This window comes from Mirounga angustirostris, unplaced genomic scaffold (genome assembly GCF_029215605.1).
Source record: "Mirounga angustirostris isolate CCGP_5_RB_7025 unplaced genomic scaffold, mMirAng1.0.hap1 SCAF_2, whole genome shotgun sequence".
NCBI lineage: Eukaryota > Metazoa > Chordata > Mammalia > Carnivora > Phocidae > Mirounga > Mirounga angustirostris.
Genome location: NW_026991710.1, coordinates 89,113,079 through 89,122,282, shown reverse-complemented (window position 1 = coordinate 89,122,282; position 9,204 = coordinate 89,113,079).

Genomic DNA, 9,204 nt, shown 5'->3' with positions numbered 1-9,204 from the left:
ATACTTAAATGCTGCTAAGAGAGTAGATCTTAAACGTCCTTATCATAAGAAAAAATTTTCCGTAATGCCCTATGCTGACAGATGTTAACTAGATTTATTGTGGTGATCATTTTGCGATATATACAAATATTGAATCTTTATGCCGTACACCTGAAACTAATATAATGTTATATGTCAATTATACCTCAATTTTAAAAATTCCGTTATTTGAATGTAAGCTGCGTTAATTTTGCTAATTCATAAAGAATTGTGTAATATAAAAATAACTGCATTTGTCAGGTCAGAAAAACAAAGAGAGAAAAGGAAATGTCTTCTCTGACACAGTCCCACCACAGGGTCATTGTGTGATCTTGGGCAAGTCACCCTTTCCCTCTGGGCCTCAGTTTTGTCATATTAATGTCAAAAGAGTTGAAAAAATATGGGGACAACTCATATGGAAGAAAATAAAATTTCTGCCTCATAGCATATAGAAAAGTAACTTCCATGTGGATTAATGATGTACATGTAAAATAGTAAAACTCTTAAACTTTCAAAGAAACAAAGCTATAGGAATGGTATAGTAACATAGCATACTCTAGAGTCCTATAGTGCTGCTATAGGAAAGGAGCATCATCATACAGTGGAATCCGATACAGCAGCTAACATGAACTCACTAGCTCTACATGTAAAAACATGGCTAAATCTCAAAAACATAACGCTGAGGAAAAGCAGAAATTACAGAATTATATGTATTGGTTGGTGGCATTGATGTATAGCTGAACACAAAGCAATACTACATTGTTATGGATGAGGAATAAAGCAAATATAAAAGCTGGACTGTAAAGACAGTCTTGGAGTTCAGGATAGGAGTTACTTCCGGGGGTGAGAGAAAGGAACGGGGGGAGCGGGATTGGAACAAAGGAAGCTTCGACTGTATGGTAACAATACAAGGAAGGAAGGAAGGAGGGAAGGAGGGAAGAAAAAGACAGGAAGAAGAAAGGGATGGCAATACCTTACTGTCAGACATTGTACCACTAGAGCAGGGACCTGTCCGGGAACAGACTGGAGTCCTAGGGCTGGTCTCTGAAACCATGGGTGGCTCTGGGCCCTGGTGACCCCCAAAGTCAGAAGAATTTGAAAGGAGTTTTCCCAGCAAATGGAACATCTAATAGTTCTGCTCAGACTTACAAACACTCCAGGACAAGAGTATAGTTAGACTAAGGCAAAGAGCATGTACTTTCTCCCTCAACCTCAACTAATTACTAGCTGTGTTTACTGAGGTACAAAAGAGAAAGTGGATCGAGAATTCAGAAAAAAAACAACAACAACAACCCAGACATTTGGAAATAAAGGAAAGTGTATTTGCATTCATTTCTGAGCTTGAAATCAAGGATCTATAATATGTTGCCTATATGAAGTCCCTTCTACACTCTCCAAAGTCATCCAAATTAAAGCACATGGATAGTTTAACTTCACATCATAATCCCCCCCAAATCTCTGTTTTTCTCCTTCAGATCATTTACTGTGGCTAATAATTAGCAAAATTGACTAATATGCATTTTATAGCCTTTCTTGTATCTAGGACCTTGCCCGAACGTCACAACACTGTAAAAGGAAAAGATGAGGTGCCTAAGATCACCTGCATCATTCCCAAGGGAAGAAAAACAAGTTCTAGGCAAGCCTGAGTATTTATTTCTATAAACATTTGTATCAACTTATTACAAAATAACATATCTTTGTAATATTTCCCAATTTAAAAATCATTTCACATCAATTATGTCAGCTGAATTTTACAGAAGCAATAAAAACAAGCTCAGGAAAGTGAACCCTTGGCTCTAAGTCCCTACTAGAAAGTGAGAGGTAGGGACTGGAATCCAACTCCAGGCAGAGGGATTTCAGATGTCTGACGAGATCCTTCCCCAAGCTGCAGCTGTCTGCTGGGGAGTCGGGAGTCCCAGCACTACTATCAGGGGATTCAGAACCATCAAATTCAAGATCACAACAGAGTGCAGGGTGGCAACTTTTCATGGCTGTGGAATACAACCAGCCCCTTGCACTCAACCCTTCCCAGTAATTCAGCACAGGGGACTGGATTAATTATTTCCTGAACGAGGGGTGAGAAAGAGTCTGGTTTGGGGCCTGAAATCATTCCCTAAAGTATCCTAGCAAGTAAGCAGTAAGAACCAGCTCTTACGGAGCATTTACTGTATTGTCAGGACGATATAGGTAATTTACCCACCCTCCTCCCAGAATCAGCTGCTCTATTCCAAATGAGGAAACCAAAGAGAAAAATTAAGTGATTTGCCTGCGATCATATGCATAAGCTCAGAACCAGGACTTGACCCCAGATCCCCTGCCATCAAAGCCCTAACTCTCCCACCAAGCTGTGCCTGTGCTCTGCTGTGGGAGGGGGGTCTCAAAGTCAGCACTAAACAGTTCTGCTCCACAGGGACAAGGGGTAGAAAGATTACTTTTCCAGAACCTGCTTTTTTTTTTTAGCTTGTTTCAATTTATTTATTTATTTTAGAGATGTATTTATTTATTTGAGAGAGCACAGATGGACAGTGAAAGGGAGAAGACGACTTCCTGCTGAGCAGAGAGCCCGACGTGGGGCTCGATCCCAGGACCCCAGGATCATGACCCGAACCGAAGGCAGACGCTTAACCGACTGAGGCACCCAGGTGCCCCTTCATTTATTTTTTTAAAAAGACTTGAGAGAGAGAGAGCGTGTGAGTAGGGCGACAGGCAGAAGGAGAGAGAAAAGCAGAGAAGCAGACTCTCCACTGAGTAGGGAGCCCCATGTTGGGCTCAATATCACAACCCTGAGATCATGACCTGAGCTGAAATCAAGAGTCAGATGCTTGACCACTGAGCCACCCAGGCACCCCCATTTTATTTTTTTATTATTAGTTTCAGAGGTAGAATTTAGTGATTCATCAGTTGCCTATAACACGTGCTCATTACATCAAGTGCCCTCCTTAATGCCTGTCACCCAACTACCCCATTCCCCACCCACCTCCCCTCCAGCAACCCTGTTTGTTTCCTATAGTTAAGGGTCTCTTATGGTCTGCCTCCCTCTCTGTTTTCATCTCATTTTATTTTTCCTTCCCTTCCCCTAGGTTCATCTGTTTTGTCTCTTAAATTTTTAAATTCCACATATGAGTGAAATCATATGTATTTGTCTTTCTCTGACTGACTTATTTCACTTAGCATAATACCCTCTAGTTCTGTCCACGTCATTGCAAATGGCAAGATTTCATTCTTTTTGATGGCTGAGTAATATTCCAGTGTGTGTGTGTGTGTGTGTGTGTGTGTATACACACCACATCTTCTTTATGCATTCATACAAAGATAAAGAGAAAATCCTGAAAGCAGCTTGGGGATAAGAGGTCCTTAACCTACAAGGGTAGACACATAAGGGGGCAGCAGACCTGTCCACAGAGACCTGGCAGGCCAGAAGGGACTGGCATGACATATTCAACGTGCTAAATGGGAAAACATGCAGCCAAGAATACTTTATCCAGCAAGCCTGTCATTCAGAATAGAAGGAGAGATCAAGAGTTTCCAGGACAGACAAAAACTAAAGGAATTTGTGATCATGAAACCAGCACTGCAAGAAATATTTAAGGGGGTCCTTTGAGCAGAGAGAGCCCGCAAACAACAAAGACCAGAAAGGAACAATCTATAGGAACAGCGACTTTACAGAACCTGCTTTTTAAACCCCTTTATTTAGTATGGCATTCAAAATTCTGGCATGTGGATGTATACTGCAAATAACAATGGAAAGTCGTTAACAATCAACCTAAAGCAATACTAAGAAAATGAATGTACATGGGAGGAAACTGAGGAGCATTAGGTCAGAGCATCCTCTCGCAGGGAGAGGCTGAACACTGGCTATTCAATTTACAAGGAGATTGTTGAAGTTCAAGGAAAAACAGAAAGTATATTTCTTAGAACTGATGGCATTTTTTTGTAGATAAAATATACTTATATATCAACAGCATTTAAAATCTCTATAGTCAGAAGTCTTTACACAGGATAAAGTAAGGGGAGAGAGGTTTAAGGCTTCTATGAACCTTCATCACTGATGTTCGCAATCATTTGGTTCTCTTTTAGTTAACACTTCTGGGGAAAAGAGGTGTTGGTAGCATAGGAATTCCCAGATCTTTATTTCTATAAAATTAACAGCAGAAGTCAGCAATTAATATTCTACCAAGACCAGACATTTTATATATGTAATAATAATAACAATAGTAATGGAGTTAGCACTTACTAAACATTTGCTGTAATGTCAGGCACTGGTCTAAATGCTTTACTGTATTATCTCATTTGATCTTCCCAACGACCTACTATTTGCCCTATTTTCCACAAGAGGAAGTTGAATAACTCACCCAGACCTCATGCAGCCAACAAATGGTGGAATCAAGCAATCTGACTCCAGGCCCTGAGCTCTAACCCAAGCCATTTAATTTGAGCATCTCCAGGGCACCTGGGTGGCTCAGTCCATTAAGTGTCTGACTCTTGATCTCGGCTCAGGTCTTGATCTCAGGGCCATAAGTTGAAGCCCCACAGTGGGCTCCATGCTGGGTGGGCATGGAGCCTACTTAATAAAAAGAGAGATATGATCATTTGAATGGCCCCATAATCCTGTATCCTGTAAGATCCTTTTTACGGCTAACAAAATTGCCCCTCAAGTGGGTTAAGCAGTTGAAACAGAGCTCAGCTTCAAATGCAGGTCAGTCTATCTCCAAAACCTTCTACCCCAGTTTTCCTAAAAAGAAATGAGGTGTCAAAGGCGGAGACAAGATGAGATAGGTCTGGGGAACAAGCTCTATGGACGCCTCCCAGAGGTCAGTGGGGTTTCTCCCGCCCCTCAAAATCTAGACAACTGTGTCTACAAACCCCTCTGCGCATCTCGGGAGGAGCCCCAGGAGTGGTCAGGGGTGCTGTTCCGTCCCAGCCACCTTGGCCTCTAGTGTCCTGTCTCTGCTGACCGCTATTCCCATTCTCCCCTGTGGGCCTGGTTCTGGAATCCAGCCCTGTCCGCACGAGATCCACAGTGGTCCCAGGTACATGTACCGAAAGCCCTGTTCTTCTGTTTAAAAATAGAAAGGTTCGCAGACCTTTTCTCCCACCGCAGCTTCCCATCAGGATGTTCATCTCTTCTTCACCCCCCTGTCCTCTCTCCTTGAGCCCCCATCTCCGGGGCAAGGATTCCTTCCCCTTTTCCAAGTACAGCCATTCAGTCTCAGGGCCCCGTCTATTTAAGATGCCCTCCTGAGGGCTGTAATGTCATATCTAGAAACCTTCTCAAGGGGTTTTTCCTTCCCCAGCAGAGGCACAACTCTGGCTTTGACAGTGGCAATCACACCCAGCTGCCAAGCCGACCGCAGGACTTGATCATCAGGAAAACTATCATGGGGAGTAATGTCAAGGCTACAGACATTGCATGTCAGGAAAACCTCAGGATACTTCACTTTTTACAAGTTTATAGTGTCAAACATCTAACATCCACTTCGACACTGCTTTATCTCCATTGCTAAAATTAAACATACATCTTATATAACTTTGGCTGCGACTGACCTGCCCCCATCTCTCAGTCTCAGAGGTAAGTCAGGAAGAAAGAAATCTTGTTGGCCAAGCACTTGGCAGCCACGTGGCTCCTGGGCCTGCCAGTTTCCAGGGACGCCGATCCTGGCAGCCCGCCTGGAAGCCTCGGGGCTCCTGGGTCCCATGCCTAATCTTGCAGGGTCACCCAAATGGTGACTCAAGAGGCTTACTGACATTTCTGGACTTTTTTCACATCAGGGCGAGCTAACACATGGCCGAATGCTGCCTCAGGGATGGCCTTAATGATTGTCTTTCGGTGTCACTGTGACCCCCCAACATAGACTTTCTCCAGGAAACGCAGCTGATGCTATCAGGCTCCGTCAACCCTGCCAGGAGCCATGTTAACCCTCTATCAGCAGACCAGACTGGCAGTGTAAAGAATCCTGTCCTCAATCTACCCCAAAGCAGCCCTGTGGCCTGGAGCCGAGCCTATGACCTGAGCCTCCATTCCTTTCTCTGATAATGGAGATAATAATTTGTTAGCTGTAACTGCTGTTACGCAGGTAAGCAAATACGATCTTTACTTTAAAAGTATTTATTGAGTACCTACTATGTGCCGGGCCCTGGACTAGACACAAGGGATACAGCAGGAGAAGGTCAGACCCAGGCTCCGGCCCAGGCAACTTTCATTTTAAGGAGGAAAAATAGACCTTCAACACAATGATATAGCTCATTTATTAATTAGTTACGATTGTGACCAGTTCTCCCGAGGGCAAGTATGGGATCCTGTGGAAATACCAGAGATGGGCTGGCTGGAGTAGATTTCCCAGGGGGTTGGAGGGGGTGGGGCGGTGGCTGATGGCGAGCATCGCTGAGGCTGAGGCCTGAGTGAAGGGAGACCCCCACCTCTTGCTCCCTCCCTCATTTGCTATAATATTTTCAACATTCAGATTACCTATATTGGTGTTTTTTAAAATGTGTTCCTTGAAACAGGAGTTTTTGGGGCACCGATAGATACACAGCTGCCAAGAGAAGCGAGAAGCGGGCACTCTTTGACTGCAGAAGCTTCCAAGGGCAGCTGGAACGGAGAGCAACGGAATGGAACATTGGTTTTGTTCTACATTCTGGAAGCGTCCCGCAGAGCAATGCACCTCCCCAGCCCAGAAGTAATTGAACTTGGGACTTTGTCACTTGCCCCCAACTCTTGCCAGCTCTTTGGAGGAAAACAGCAAGACTTCACATAGATTATGTCCTTGGAAAACTCTTTTCGGTCCTGGCATAGTGGCATATTATCCAGTTGGAGTGAGGAGGAACCTGTTTGCAGTCTGTCCAGTTATCCTCTCTATCAATTTGCCCAAGACACATTTGTATTCATTTATGGGGAAGCACACAGGAAAATGTGACTCGACGGGGCAGTTAGAATCTGGAACTTATATACCATCTTTTCTCTTTTTTTTAAGATTTTATTTATTTATTTGAGAGAGAGATAAAGATAGTGAGAGAGAGCATGAGCAGAGGCAGGGGAGAGGGAGAGGTGTGGGGCTCGATCCCAGGACCCCGGGATCATGACCCGAGCCGAAGGCAGACGCTTAACTGACTGAGCCACCCAGGCACCCATACCGTCTTTTTAAAATAAGATTTATTTATTTATCTGAGAGAGAGAGAGAAGGTGGAGGGGCAGAGGGAGAGGGAGAAAGAGTCTTACGCAGACTTTTTTTTTAAGATTTTATTTATTTATTTGAGAGAGACTGAGAGAGAGAGCACATGAGAGGGGGGAGGGTCAGGAGGGTCAGAGGGAGAAGCAGACTCCCTGCCGAGCAGGGAGCCCGATGCAGGACTCGATCCAGGGACTCCAGGATCAAGACCTGAGCCGAAGGCAGTCGCTTAACCAACTGAGCCACCCAGGCGCCCTTAAGCAGACTCCTCATTGAGCATGGAGCCCGGTCCCACAAACTTGAGATCACAACCTGAGTCAAAACCAAGAGCCGGTCACTTAACCAACTGTGCCACCCAGGCGCCCCAGAGCTTATATACCATCTTAATGGGAGAAAGGGAAGGGGAGAAAGAGTATTTATGGGAAAACAAATGACATTTAGGAAAGCTAAATGGGCCCCTAGGAGAAAAATGTATGATACATTCCACATTGTGAAATAAGTAAAACAATGGGGAAGTCATTTTTTTGGCAATAGTAACTTACTTTCCCATAAAAGAATCTGGCATTTTTCTCCTAAAGAAATGGTTAAAATGTAAGTTGGCCATCAACTGGCAAATAGAGGGAACAGTTTCAAGGGCTATATGGCCGGTAAGAACTTTCATCTTCAAAATAAGGTATTAAGTCTTTAAATAAGTCTTTGCTGTTTCAGTCAGTCAGTCAGTCAGTTAACAAATATTTATCAGTCTACCATAGGTCAAGCGCTGTGATAGGGCTGAGGTACACTGACGAACAAGGCAGATAAAGACCAAAGAGGGGATTCAGACAGAGGAACAGGGCCAAGATTCGTGTTTTCAATTCACTGAGAATTATGTGAGGCAGAGTAGTCAAGAATGACCTCTCTGATGCAGTCTTTGAAGTCATTAAGGACAAGGAATACCGGTGGGGGCCTGGGGGAGGCAAAAATGAACCTGGAGAGGAATGCTGGAAGTCACTGCTGGGTTTTAAGAAGGGAAAGGACAGAATCGTGCCCGCACAGGGTGGGAAGTGGGAAGCAAGGGAATGCGTCTGCATATACCTTGGAGAAGATGCAGAAGGCTTCCCTGCGGTGGTAGTAGATAGGGTGGTTGCAGATAGATTTAGCATATATTTTGAAGTGGAGTCAACAGGGCTTAAAAATAATTTAACATGGGGATGGGGTGGAGAAAAAGAGAGGAATTATCCAGGACGCCTAGGTTTCTGGCTTAGGATCATTTCCCTTAGTTTCCTTCAAGGCCCTTACCACAATTCAGGCAACTTAAGCCTTCACCTTGTTAATTTATTTGTTTATGTGTTTATTCTGTCCATCTAGAATAATCCTGTCCAATAGAAAAGTAATGCAAGGGGCACCTGGGTGGCTCAGTCATTAAGCGTCTGCCTTCGGCTCAGGTCATGATCCCAGGGTCCTGGGATCGAGCCCTGCATCGGGCTCCCTGCTCAGTGGGAAGCCTGCTTCTCCCTCTCCCTCTCCCCCTGCTTGTGTTCCTGCTCTCACTGCATCTCTCTCTGTCAAATAAATAAATAAAATCTTTAAAAAAAGAAAAAAGAAAAGTAATGCAAGCAACATATGTAATTTGCTAGTAGTTACATTTAAAAAAGAGGTGAAATTAATATTAATGATATATTTTGCTTAATTCAAATATTTTTTGAATATTTTTTCCAACAAGTAGCCAATATAACACCTAATGAGAAATTTTACAGTTTTTTTTTTTGTATTAAGTCATCAAAATACAGTGTTTATTTTACACTGAGAACACATCTCAATTCAGATTACCACATTTTAAGTCCTTAAGAATCAGCTGTGGCTAGTGGCCATATGCTGGACAGTGCATATCTAAAATGAGCCACCGAGGGTGCATCCATTCAGTCTAGTTCACTGTTATCTCCTGCAACTGAAACATTCAGGGGCATACAGTGAGCATTTGATATACTTTGAATGAGTCCATAAATGCCTGGTTGGGGGGGCCCTATCAGAGGCAATCATT